Here is a 12,434-nt window from a genome sequence, read left to right as displayed (position 1 = left end):
AGGGAAATTTACAGTATCTATTAATATGATATATTGGGGAAGTTGTTTTTGAACATGGTGATTTCCTTAGTACTTGTCCCTTTGCCATTCTAGGCTTCTCAGAACTGGAAATCAAAGTGTTTAGAGGCTGCAGTACTCTTTTGATTTGCTTTTTATTCAGGGTGAGAGGTGGGAAGAACACTGTCAATTCAGATGTATCTGACTTTTAAAGGGATTGCAGATGGTATAGAGAATTTTTACTATTATAATATATATATGTATGTATAAAATTTTATTTATTCATTCCTGAGAGACAAGAGAGAGAGAGGTAGAGACATAGGCAGAAGAAGCACGCTCCCTGTGGGGAGCCAGTTGTCGGACTCAATCCCAGGACCTTAGGATCACACCCTAAACTAAAGGCAGATGCTCAACCATGAGCCACACCGGTGCCCCCTATTTATTTATTTTTATATCTCATGCTATTTACTTTTTTCTAAAAGAATATTTAAAATCTTTATTTCCTATCTGGAGGACAGTGTGGAATGAACATCTTAAAGACATTATCAAGGATATAATGTGACCCAAAGGAAATACATTTGTCTTTAGGAAAAGATTTACTAGATGCACATAACTGAATAAAAGTCATATATATTGATGTTACTAAATAAGCTGTATAGATATATGCATTCTTTTGGGATAGGAGGTTTATATTTTCAAATTTTATTAAAATCTAATTACATTTATGCCTTTGTTAGCTATAATTAATTTTTATTGATGGACCTCTAGTAGCAATTCACACTTCATGTAATATTCATAGATGGGAATGCTCATTTAATGTCTTACTAGGAGTTATAAGAAGCATTATGACAATTGGGAGAGCTCATTTAGAGTTTACATAAATGCATTGTGTCAATTTACAGAAAAGCAAATGCAGAAACCAGTCACAGAAATAGTGAAGCATGTAGAAAAACTAAGACTTTTGAAATAAAGCAGAGGAACACACACATACACACACATTTGATTTAAAGGGTATAAATTATTTATGATGTCCATTGATTTTTTTCTTTATAAGGATTTTATTTATTTAGAGAGAAAGTGTATATGTGCAGCAGAGAGAGAGGGGCAAAGGGAGAAGGAGAGAGAGAATCTCAAGCTGACTCTGTGCTGAGCATGGAGCCCAGCTTGGAGCTCCATCTCACAATCCTGAAATCATGACCTGAGCTGAAATCAAGAGTCAGACACTTAACCAACTGAGCCACCAAGGTGCTTCAACCTTTTGTTATTTAAATTGTCTTGGCCATAGAAAAATATGAAAAGAATTTCAATCTATTTTATGAGGCTAGCATAACTGGACAAGGATAGCTAAAAAGGAAAATAATATTTCTTTTTTGTTTGTTTTTTTTGAAAATAATATTTCTTTTTTTTTTGAAAATAATATTTCTAACTCATTGAAAAAACCCCAAATCAAGTATTAGCCAATGGAATTCACATTTTAAATGATCATAAAATAAGATTGATTGTTTATTTTATTTTTTTAGATTGATTGTTTAATGACCACTACAATAGCTTGACATTAGTAGATCTGTTATTTTAATTAGCTTAATCAATATATTAAAATGGAAAACGTACATATTCTCCCAATAGATGCTGGAAAGCTATTTGATAAAATTAAATACCCTTTTCACTTTAAGCCTCTTAGGACATGAGGATTAGGAAGAACCTTTCTTACTTTTTAAAGGATATCTATCAGAATCATAACAGACGTTAAGCTAGAGCCATCAACGACTCAAACACTGTGCTAGAAAATGCAGCTAATGCAGTAAGACAGGAAAAAGCCCTGAGGAGAATAAATGTCACACACACACAAAAATACATCATTCCTCCCAGGTGATATAGTTACTTACCTACAATGTAAAAAGAAACTATTGAACAGGGCAGCCCAGGTGGCCCAGTGGTTTAGCGCTGACTTCGGCCCAGGGCGTGATCCTGGAGACTCGGGATCGAGTCCCACATCTGGCTCCCTGCATGAAGCCTGCTTCTCCTGCTTGTGTCTCTGCCTCTCTCTCTGTCTTTCATGAATAAGTAAATTTAAAAACCTTAAAAAAACTCTATTGAACAATATTAGAAATAATAAAATAGTCTAATAAATGTAAAGATCTCCAAAAAAAGATATTTTTTATATGACAGGAAGTGTGAAAGTTGTCTATTTATAATAGAAAAAAGCTGTGGAAATTTAGGATTAAAATGTAAATATAAAAGAGTGGCCTGAATAATATAGCATGTTCCAGGGAAACTCAATATTGTAAACATGCAATTTCTCTACAGTATTAATAGATTTAATGCAATTTAACCAAAATCCCTACAGAATTAAAAATAATAAAACTTGATTAGCTACTTCTAAATTTTATTTTGAAGACAAAATATGAACATACTGATAGGAAAATTTGAAAGAAGATATTTGTCCCAACCAAAAATATACAAGGCTGTTTATAACATAATTACAACACTAATATGTTAGGAGATTCCAATTAAAACATCCAGGTAGAACACATTTATTTGCTGGCTTTCTCTGACACCAAAAACATAATACTAAAATAATGAGCCTAGAAAAATGTATAATGTAAGGGGATCACTAGAGAATAAGAAGTTTAAAAAGATACAATAGACTTAAAAGAAATAAATAATTTAAAAAAGTAAAAAGTAAGAATAGAGCTAGAAACATTTAATCGTGCTTAGGAAAGACTTTTCCTGTCTGTTTCTTTTTTATCTCCTACCTCCTTCCTATCCTCAGTGCTTTCCCAGTTTGGGCAGCCTAGAATTTTTACCCCTACATAAAAAATAAAAGATCTCACCTCTAAACATTTGGAAGATACACTTAGGGAAAATTAGGGCTATAAGAGTATGGTTCTTATTCTGGCATTATTCTCATAATAATACTTAACTGGTTAATTGTTTGGAGGGCTCCATAGCCTAAAGTGTGGCTCTCTACTTATACAGCTTAAAGTGAAGAATGGCTAGTCAATAGCCCTGTACATGGATACTCATAGTCACAGACAGCTTTCCTAGAGTTGGGGGAGATTCAGTGGAAAAACATTCCTATAGATACCAGCTACCTAGAAAAATTACTGCTATGTTTTATCCATTTATAGGACTTTCTAAACTTCCCAAACTTGACTATCCCAAAGATAGATTAAGAGGGGCTGGATTTATTCTCCTTCCTTAAACAATTGAAAACTGTACAAAACATACAGAACCCCTCTTCTTAGACATTAGACACAGTGCAGGACTGTAATCAATGAGAAAAAGGAAACAGCTGAGTAAATCCTACAATTGCTTTTTATTTGGAAGCACTTTCTGAAATGGAAGGGATGGAAGGGAATCTTTATAGCCTTGCTCAGATGAGACATAAATTGGTACTCAGGGAGTATAAAATGTCTTGAATTTGGGGTAGAGTTCTAGAGAGGAAAGAACTACATGGGAAAAGAGTTCAGAATTGTGCACTGGAGTCCCCTTAATCCTGCTAACTACTAAGGCACACATAGGGTTAAAATCCATGGAGGAAGGCAAAGTACAACTAGGAACCTGTCAGTTAACTGCTTCCCATAGCTTACTGAGGGCCAGGAATCATTTGAGGATAGGAAGTTCCTACCAGCCCACAGAGGGTCTTTGTCAGTCTCTCAGGGTATTCAGTGCAATCCCAGAGGATCTAGACTAAACTAGAGGTTGCACTAGACCCACCTAACAAAAAATTTAAAATAAGCCTCAAAAGGATCAAATTGAAACAGAAGTAACTAATCTCAACAGAACTACACCCTTTTCTTTAAAGGAAAACAAAAAAATCTGGACAATTAATATGAAATTTAGTGTTTGCCTTCCAATAAAAAACTAGTAGATTTGCCAAGAAGCAGGAAAATATGACCCATAACCAGAAAAAGATCATTAGAAACAAGTCCTCAAATGGCAGAGAAGATGGAATTAACATCAAGGACATTATAATAGTTATAACTATGTTTATTTAAAAGAAAAGATGAGGACAATGAGGAGAGATACTAAAGGCATAAATAAGACCAAATGGAAAATCTAGAGATGAAAAATAAAATAACTGAAATAAAAATTTTCAGTAAATGGGCATAATAGCACATTCAGCATTGCAAAAAAAAAAAAAAAAAAAAAAGCAAAAAAAAAAAAAACCCAACAAAAAAACAACAACAACAAAACAAACAAAACAAAAGAAAACAAAAACTAGGGAACTTGAAGATATAAAAATGGGAAGTATCCAAAGTGAAACACATAGAGAAAAAAGACTAGAAAGAAAATGAAAGGAACATCAGTGAGCTCTAGAACAGTATTAAGGTCTAATGTATGTCTAACCAAGTCTTAGAAAGCAGCAGAAGAAAAAGATTAAGAAATAGGGCAGTCCCGGTGGTTCAGCGGTTTAGCGCTGCCTTCAGCCCAGGGCATGATCCTGGAGACCCAGGATCGAGTCCCATGTTGGGCTCCCTGCATGGAGCCTGCTTCTCCCTCTGCCTGTGTCTCTATGCCTCTGTGTGTGTGTGTGTGTGTGTGTGTGTGTGTGTGTGTGTCTCATGAATAAATAAATAAAATCTTAAAAAATATATTAATGGCTGAAAATCCCCAAATATGAAGAAAGTTAAAAACCCCTAGTCTAAAATGTCCAAGGAATAATAAGTAGCATAAAGAAAGAAAATGCATACCAAGACACATCATAATAAAATTATAGGAAACCAGTGATAAAGAGAAAAATCTTAGTATCTACCAGAGAAAAAAAAAAGACTGTCTATGAGAATTCTTAGCAGAAATGATGTAAGTCAGAAAAAGGATATTTTCAAAAAATTCAAAGAAACTGCCAATTCAGAATTCCATAGTCACTGCAACATATTTTTCAAAAGATTAAGGTGAAATAAAGACTTTGTGAAAGAGAAAAGCTGGGACCTGCATTACAACTAATGTTAAGGAAGTTTTTAGGTAGAATACAAATGATCAGATGGAAACATGGGTTTTAAAGATGCTAGAGAGGCCCCTGGCTGGCTCAGTCAGTAGAGCATGCTGGGTGTGGAGCCTACTTAAAAAAATAAATAAAAATTTAAAAAATTTTTAAAAAGGATGCTAGAAATGATTAATAAAAAAACTTTTTTCGGGGATCCTTGGGTGACTCAGTGGTTTAGCACCTGCCTTTGGCCCAGGGCATGATCCTGGAGTCCCGGGATCGAGTCTCACGTTGGGCTCCCAGCATGGAGCCTGCTTCTCCCTCCTCCTGTGTCTCTGCCTCTCTCTCTATGTCTATCATAAATAAATAAATAAATAAATAAATAAATCTTTAAAAAAATAATTTAAAAAACCTTTTTTCTCCCTTCTGGTTTAATTTCTTTAATCAAAGATAACTTATTATTTATAGTAAAAATATTAAAAATCTGTTGGGTTTATAACACATTTAAAAGTAAAGGCTAAATTACAGTAGCATAAAAATGGGAATAGGGAAATAGAGATTTGTTATTGTAAGAATCTTCCATTGTATATGAGTTGGTATAATATCATTTGAAGAAAATCAAAGTAAGCTAAAAATATGCAACTCTAGAGCAGCATTTAAAGAGTAAACAGAGATTTCTGACAAATTGGAGAGAAAAATGTAATCCTAAATAATCCAAAAGAAGGCAGAAAAAGATAAAAGGAACAAAATATATGGGACAAATAGAAACCAAATACATAGAAATCAATTACATTAAACATATTGATAATTATATTAAATGTAAATAGCTAAATGCTGCAAGTTAAAGGCATAGATTGTCAGACTTGATAAAAAGAAAGTCATTTATATGCTTTCTAAAATAAATCCATGTTAAATGTAAACATATAGATTAAAAGTAAAAGGATGTACTTAGCTTGTGAGTTCAATTGTTTTTTACTGGCAGTGGTTTTAACACAAATACTCTATTTTGTAACCATAAGTCTCACAGTTCTTTAATCTTAGTTCTGTATATAAATGGATGCAATGCTCACCTCTACTTCTTTTTTCAATACCTGAATTCGTTCTTTTTTTTTTGCCATTTATATAATTTTATAATAAAGGAAAATATGAGACCATAGTTTTTCACATTGGTGAGCATCACTACTTATTTTTAAGTTTATTTTTTTTATTTAGTCCATTTTAAGATTTTTTTTGTGTGTGGTCCAGTTTCATTTTTTTGCATGTAGCTGTCCAATTTTCCCAGCATCATTTGTTGAAGAGACTGTCTTTCCCTTTATTTTATATTCTTGCCTTTTTTGAGATAGATAAATTGACTATATAATTGTGGGTTTATTTCCAAGCTTTCTACTCTGTTACATTGATCTGTGTGTCTTTATGCCAGTACCATACTGTTTTGATTACTATAGCTTTGTAGTATATCTAGAAATCTGGAATTTTAATACCTACAGCTTTGTTTTCCTTTCTCAAGATAACTTTTGTTTTTCAGGATCTTTTGGGATTCCACAAGATTTGAGTAATTTTTGTTCTAGTTTTGTAAAAAATGCTGTTGGTATTTTGTTAGGGATTGCATTCAGTCTGTAGGTTGCCTTGGGTAATATGAACATTTGAACAATATTAATTCTTTTAACCCAAGAGCATAGAATAGTTTTACATTTGTTTGTGTCATCTTCAGTTTCTTTCATCAATGTTTTATAGTTCTAAGAGTGTAGGTCTTTTACCTCTCTTGTTAGGTGCATTCCTAGGTATTTTATTCTTTTTGGTGTAATTGTGAATGGAATTATTTTCTTAATTGCTCTTTTTACTACTTTTTATTAGTATATAGAAAGGCCAATTTCTGAGTATTAATTTTGTACTTGTAAATTTACTGAATTCATTTATTACTTCTAGCATTTTTTTTGGTGAAGTTTTTAGAGTGTTCTATGTATAGTATCATGTCATTGGTAAATAGTGATGGCTAACTTCTTTACCAATATGGATGCTTCTTTCTTTTTCTTGTCTGATTGCTATAGCTAGAACTTCTAGTGCTATGTCGAGTAAAAGTGACAAGAGTGCACATTCTTGTCTTGTTCCTCATCTTAGAAGAAAAGCTCTCAGGTTTTTTCCATTGAGTAAGATGTTAGCTGTGGATTTTTAAAAAATAGCCTTTATTATGTTGAGGTATATTTCCTCTAAACCCAGTTTGTTGAGAGGTTTTTTTTTTTTTTTTTTTTTTTTTTTTTTTTTTTTTTTTTAGATCATGAGATGTTGAATTTTGTCAATGCTTTTTCTACATCTATTGAGATGATCATATGATTTTTATCCTTTGTTTTGTTGATGTGGTGTATTACATTGATTTGCAAATATTGAACCATTCTTGCATCCTCAGAATGAATCCCATTTGATTGGTGAATGATCCTTTTAATGTATTATTGAATGTGGTTTGATATTTTGTTGAGGATCTCTTTTTGAAAAAATATTTATTTGTGAGAGAGAGAAAGAGAGCACAAGCAAGGGAGGGGATGAGGGAAAGGGAGGTTCCCCACTAAGCAGGGACCCCAATGCAGGACTCAGTCCCAAGACACAGGGATCATGACCTGAGCTAAAGATAAATGCTTAACCAACTGAGCCACCCAGGTGCCCCTTTGTTGAGGATCTTTGTATCCATGTTTTCTTTTTTGTGATGTCTTTGTCTGCTTTTGGTATCAAGGTAATGCTGGCCTCATAGAGTGTATTTTGAAGCATTCCTTCTTCCTCTATTTTTTGGAATAGTTTGAAGGGAATAGGTTTTAACTCATCTTTAAATGTTTGGTAGAATTTACCTGTGAAATCTTCTGATCCTGTACTTTTATTTTTTGGTAGTTATTGATTACTGATAAAATTTTGTTACTAGTAATTGGCCTATTTGGATATTTTATTTCTTCCTGATTCAGTTTTGGAAGACTGTTTCTAGGAATCTATCCATTTTCTAGGTTGTCAAATTTGTTGGCATAATTTTTCATGGTATTCTTTTATAATCCTTTGTATTTCTGTAATGTCAATTATTCTTGTTTCTGATTTTATGTGGACTCTGTCTTTTTTCCCTTGATGAGTCTGGCCAAGAACCAGACTCTTGGGTTTCATTCGTGTGTGTGTGTGTGTGTGTGTGTGTGTGTGTGTGTGTCTGTCATTTATTTCTGCTCTGATCTTTATTATTTCCTTCTTTTTACTCACCTTGGGTTTTGTTTCTTTTTCTAATTCCTTTAGGTGAAGGTTATATTGTTTGAGCTTTTTCTTGTTTCTTGAGGTAGGCCTGTATAGCCATATATTCTCTCTTAGAACTCCTTTTACTGGGTCCCAAATATTTTGAACCATTGTGTTTTCATTTTCATTTGTATCTATGTACTTTTAAATTTATTGATTGCTTCATTGACACACTGGTCATTTAGTATCATGTTGTTTAGCCTTCACGTGTTTGTGTTTCTTCCAATTTTTTCTTTTGGTTTAGTTCTAATTTCATACCACTGTGCTCAGAAAAGATGTATGGTATGAATCCAAACTTAAATTTGTTGAGGCTTGTTTGGTGGCCTAACACGTGGTCTATTCTGGAGACTGTTCCATGTACATTTGAAAAGAATGTGTATTCTGTTGTTTTTGAATGGAATGTTCTGTGCATTTTATATCTATCTGGTCTAATATGTCATTACAAGACACTGTTTCCTTATGGATTTTCTGCCTGGATGATCTATCCATTGATATAAGTGAAGTGTTAAAATCCCTTACTGTTATTATATTACTGTCAGTTTTTCTCCATGTTAATATTTGCTTTATGTTTAGGTGTTCCTGTGCTGGATATGTAGATACTTGTAATTGTTATATCCTCTTGTTGATTTGATGCCCTTGTCTCTTGTTTTAAAGTCTATTTTATGTGATATAAATATTGTTACTCTGGCTTATTTCCTCCTCATACCCATTTGCATGGTAAATGTTTTTCCATTCCCTCACTTTCAGTTTGTATATGTCTTTAGGTCTGGCCAGGTAGCTAAAGCGGAAGTGGACACATGCCAAGGTGTCCGAAGATTCTGTGTTGATGGCAGCTGTCTGACATGACAGCTGAAGTTGATGTGGGATGCCACTGGGGTGCCCTGGGATGCTCTGAGCAAAGTGTGTCTCACTGAGGGGGGAGCTGGAGCTTAGGTGATATGCAGGCCCAGAGGTCCCTGAGCTCTCTACACAGAGGATGCTCTGATGGGACAGCTAAAACTGAGGTGGATGCACACCAGAGGGCCTGGGTCTCTATATACAGAGGGCACCTTGGCAGGTTAGTGGAGCTGAAGTAGATGTAAATGGGTGTCCCAGGACTATCTGTAAAGAGAGTACCCTGAAGGGACATCTGGAGCTGAGACAGGATACAAGGCAGGAGGTCCTGGGATGCTCTGTATAGGAGGTACCTTCATAGGACAGTTAAAGCTGAATTGGTTGCAAACCTGGGTGCACCAATGGTCTCAGTTCTGAGGGGCCTCCGGCCAGGCAACTGGAACTGAATCTGGTACAGTCAGGTGTGTTCTGCGGTGCTTTGCCTAGGGTATGCTCTGTGGGGTGGCTGAAACCAGTGCAAGCACCAGCCAAGGGTTTCCAGGGTACTTTCTGCAAGGCGTACCCTCTCAGACAGCTGGGTCTGAAGCAGACATCAACTGAAAGGTTCTGGAGCGCTTTGCACCAGGGGGGCCCTAAATGCTGTCTGAAGCGGTGTGGGCCTTTTGTGCTCTGGGGTGTTTTGCACCTGTGTCACATTGGTGTGAGGGGTGGAGCTGTAATGAACACTAACCTGGGGTGACCTGATGTGCACTGCCCTTTGGCTGCCTTGATGGGGTGGCTGTGGCTTATATGAGCTACGGGTCTAGGGCTCACTGAGGTGGCAGGTCAGCTGGGGTATCTGGACCATGCATGAGTCCATGCTTTCAAAGGGGAGCATAAACCATATCTGTCAGATCCTCCCACCCAGAAAGTGTTCCAGCAGCAACCCTAGCCATCTGGTGGAGTGCTAGTGCTGGCCTTTATATGCTAGTTGCAATTTTAAACTTCATCTTTTTATTTTATTTATTTTTTTAAATTTTTATTTATTTATGATAGTCACAGAGAGAGAGAGAGAGAGAGAGAGAGAGAGAGAGAGAGAGAGAGAGGCAGAGACACAGGCAGAGGGAGAAGCAGGCTCCATGCACTGGGAGCCCGACGTGGGATTCGATCCCGGTTCTCCAGGATCGCGCCCTGGGCCAAAGGCAGGCGCCAAACCGCTGCGCCACCCAGGGATCCCAAATTTCATCTTTTTAAAGGGAAAAGGAAAAAAAAGTGGGGAGGAGGGAAAAATAAAAAGCATAATAGAAATAAAAGGCAAAAACAAATATAAAAAGCCATTTATTTTTAAATTAAATTAAAAATTTCTCCCCATACCCAACTGCAACTGGGACTAGTGTTGGCTTGTGTTCCAGGGCTTGCTGAGGTGTTGAGCCAGTCCCTCTGATCCAGGGAGTGTTCCTGCAGTTCCTTTGCCCTTTTTTTAAAAAAAATTATCTTAAAGATTTATTTATTTGAGAGAGAGAGAAAGAAAGAGAGCTTGGGTGGGGAGGGGCATAGGGAGAGAGAGAGAAAGAATCTCAAGTAGACTCCTTGCTGAGTTTGGAACCCCACACAGGGCTTGATCCCAGGACCCTGAGATCATGACCTGAGCCAAAATCAAGAGCCAGTCGTTTTAACTGGCTGACTGGGCTACCCAGGGACCCCTCCTTTTCCCCTTTAAACCATAGCTTTTTTTTTTCTTCTGTGTCCCAGCACAACTGGGACTGGTGTGTGCTTGCAGTTCCAGGGCTTACTGAGGTGGCCAGTCAGTTATGGCAACCAGACTCTGCTCTCATCTGTGCTTTTAAGGTGGAGAGGGAATGTAAACCTGTCATTCTCCAGTTTCCTATGACCTGGAAAGCATTCCCTCAGCTCCTCCATAGTGTGACAGGGTTCTACAACTGTCTCTTTTATATGCTAGTTGCTCTTTTAAACTGTTAGGTTTCTTTTCCTTCCTTCCTTCTTCCCTTCCCTTCCCTTCCCTTCCCTTCCCCCCCCTCCGCTCCCCTCCCCTCCCCTCCCCTCTCCTCCCCTCCCCTTCTTCTTCTGTGCTTAAGGACAGAGGAATAAGTTCCCCATCCTTTAGCATTATCTCTCCTCATTGCAGTTTGCAACATCAGGGGTAGGGGTTCTCTTTGTTACCATGTCTCCATCTCTCTTGCTGTTATTCTATCTTATGTTGTGCAGAAGCTGTTCAGTTGACCCTCAGTTCCTCCTGACGCTCTTCAGGAGGAGCTGTCCTATAAATAGGTTTAATTTGGAGTGTTCCATGAAGGATGTGAGGTCAAGGTCTTTCTACATCACCATCTTGGACTGGAACCACCCTCATTATGATTGGTTTTCAGGATTTTGTCATCAATTTTTCATGGTATATATTTATGATTTGACTGTAAAAAAAATTCTACTGACTCACCATTACAAATATAATAGTAAAATGATGCAAAAATATATATTATGCAAACACTAGTCTAAAGACAACTGGAGAGCCTCTATTAATATCAGTCAAAGACATTAGAATGAGGAGAATCATTAGGGACAAATGAGCTCATTTTATAATAATAAAGGGATTAATTCACTAATGGAACATGAAAGTGTATACATAAAAGAATTTTAAAACATATGAAACAAAAACTGATAGGATGGACAAACATACTTCTCTATTCTTCTGTAGTAACTGTTGGGACAACTAGAAAATCAGTAAGGATATAGAAGATTTGATCAACACTGTCAACAACTTTTCCTTGGTTGACATTTATAGAACACCCTAACCAGTAACAGCAGAATGCACATTCTTTTCAAGTTAGTGTGAAACACTGACCAATATAGACCATATGCTGGACAGTAAAATAAGTTTCAATAAATGTAAAAAGATAAATTGTACTGAGTATGTTCTTTGATCACAATAGAATTAAAGGAGAACTAAGTAACAGAAAATATCTGAAAATCTCCAGTTGGTAATTTAGCAACTTATTTCTAAATAGTCCATTATTTCACAGAATAAATCACAAGGGAAGAGAAAATATTTTGAACTGAATGAAATTGAAAGCATTAAAATTTGTCTGATGCAACTAACATGGTGGTTGAAGGTTAAGTTATAGCTTTAAATGTATATAGTAGAGAAAAATAAATTTTCCAAACCAATGATGTGACCTTCCACCTTAAGAAACCAGGGAAATTACAAATAAGGAGCAAAATAAAAAGTAGGAAATTACTAAATAAGAACAGAAATCAATGGATTAAACATAGCAAACCTAAGAGAAAAATCAATAAAAAGCTCATTTTTGAAAAAAGCAATAAAAACAATTGAACTCTAGAAAAACTGTTCAAGAAAAGAGTACCCCTAACTTACCAATGTCAGAAATTAAAAATGGGATATCACTATATGCCCTCTGGACAT

The 12,434-nt window shown here is 35.9% G+C and overlaps 1 protein-coding gene across 1 annotated transcript in view; it reads left to right on the top strand.

Annotated features, from left to right (window-relative positions):
• The window catches only part of C16H4orf47 (chromosome 16 C4orf47 homolog), a 36,305-nt gene that overhangs the window by 16,970 nt on the left and 6,901 nt on the right, over positions 1 to 12,434 (top strand). The gene's annotated exons all lie outside the window — the stretch shown is intronic.

The sequence above is a fragment of the Canis lupus genome, chromosome 16, assembly GCF_011100685.1.
Source record: "Canis lupus familiaris isolate Mischka breed German Shepherd chromosome 16, alternate assembly UU_Cfam_GSD_1.0, whole genome shotgun sequence".
Lineage (NCBI taxonomy): Eukaryota > Metazoa > Chordata > Mammalia > Carnivora > Canidae > Canis > Canis lupus.
This window is presented reverse-complemented; position numbering and strand designations above follow the sequence as displayed.